Consider the following 1,615-nt stretch of genomic DNA (forward strand, 5'->3'; position numbering starts at 1 on the left):
CTCCAATGTGCCTTATTACTAATTCATTTTTAAAGTGATCTCTCAACGCTCCCAGGAGCTCCTGGTAACTGTGTGCTTACAATCCCCTATTTGATTAAAATTTAATGAGCTATGTTATTGGCAAATACACTATTTCGCTGCTGTTCGCCGTGCCAAACGGCATGGGTTTTTGGACAAAGCAGGGAATTGATGCGTCGCAGAGAGCACCTGTAATGACTGAGCGCCACGGATATGGCATCCAGTGGCCCGGCCCTGCCATCGCTTGGCAGCGCACGGGGTGGCTTCCTCATTAAAGAGCGAACCCAGGCCCACCAGGAGGGTAGGGATCTCCAAAGATCCTGGATTAACCTGTGCGAGGGACTGGAATCTTGTGTGCAAGCACGGCCCCCTCCATGGCAGCCAGCACCAAAGCAGGGCACTGCCACGGGGGGCTTGGCTTGAGCCCGGGGTGCTGCGGTGGCACAGGGGACGCTCCCTGGGTGGGGGGGCTGGCACTGTGCAGCCCGTTGGGCGTGAAGGTGCTCTCCAGCCTGACCACATTGCACATAGTGGCAAAGCACTTCTTTTCTGGGACATCCTTCTGTTTGTTTTTGCTTCCAGCTCCCAGCGTTGTGTTGGGAAGAGCCCAACCACAGCCACCGGGCTGCCCTGTGCTGCCCACACCCTGGTCCAGGGTTCGCCCTGCGCTGCTCATGGGCGAACGATTAATGAGAAATTTGAGCTCAGATCCAGGCTTTTCCTAATCGCAAGCTCTACGAGGGCTGCTCAGGGTCGCCCCGTGCCTGGCCGTCAGCTCTGTCCCCGTCACCGGTTGCCCCCATGGCCGCTCCGGGCTGCCTGGGGGATGATGGCAGGGATGGGGTCTGGGAGTGCAGTTTGTGGCCGTCTGGGAGGAGAGTGGCCGTGGGGCTATGGCAGGGTTTAGCATAAGCTCTCAGCCCTGGTCCCTCCTCAGCCCAGTCCCTGCCACGCCAGGGTCCCCCAAAACATGGGTCTGGGGTGTGCAGGATTGCTGTGCCGTGGTGCAGCTCGGGGTAACGTCAGTACTTTCAGCTCTGTTTGGAGGCAGGCACCAGGGAGAAGCTGAAGATCCTTTCCTATTCCCTGATTGAGGAGAAAACTGGCTCCTTTACAGGCATGGGAACCTGCAGGGTATTTGTCTAAGGAGGAGGATTTGAGGATAGGAAAGGCACAGGATTGTCCCCTCAAGAGCGTGCAGGTGCTGACGGGCACAAAGCACCGCAGGGACCTCTGAGCTGGCAGCGTGGGAGGCACAAGATGCTGTAGAAACTGCTCAAAATGGGGCAGCGGTCCAGGCTTCCTTTAGAAATGATACGACCGCGTGCCATATTCCTCGGGTTTATCTCTGCTGTCGCTGGCAGGCAGTCGGCAGAGCCATCCCGGATTGCTGGCAGCGAGGGAAGGTGACGCCGAGCCCTGCAAGGCGGCCGGGTGCTGGGGAGGGAAGAGGGATGGGAAGTGTCCCTAGGGAGAAGGAGACCCAGCCATGGGGAGCAGGAGAGGCTGTGCTCGCCCTCGTGCCTGACCCTACCTAAGACAGTCCACGGGAGCATCGCTTTCCCCCGTGGAGTTTTACGCTCCGCCAGGGCCGTCC

The sequence above is a fragment of the Fulmarus glacialis genome, unplaced genomic scaffold (genome assembly GCF_000690835.1).
Source record: "Fulmarus glacialis isolate BGI_N327 unplaced genomic scaffold, ASM69083v1 scaffold16880, whole genome shotgun sequence".
In the NCBI taxonomy this organism is placed as follows: Eukaryota; Metazoa; Chordata; class Aves; order Procellariiformes; family Procellariidae; genus Fulmarus; species Fulmarus glacialis.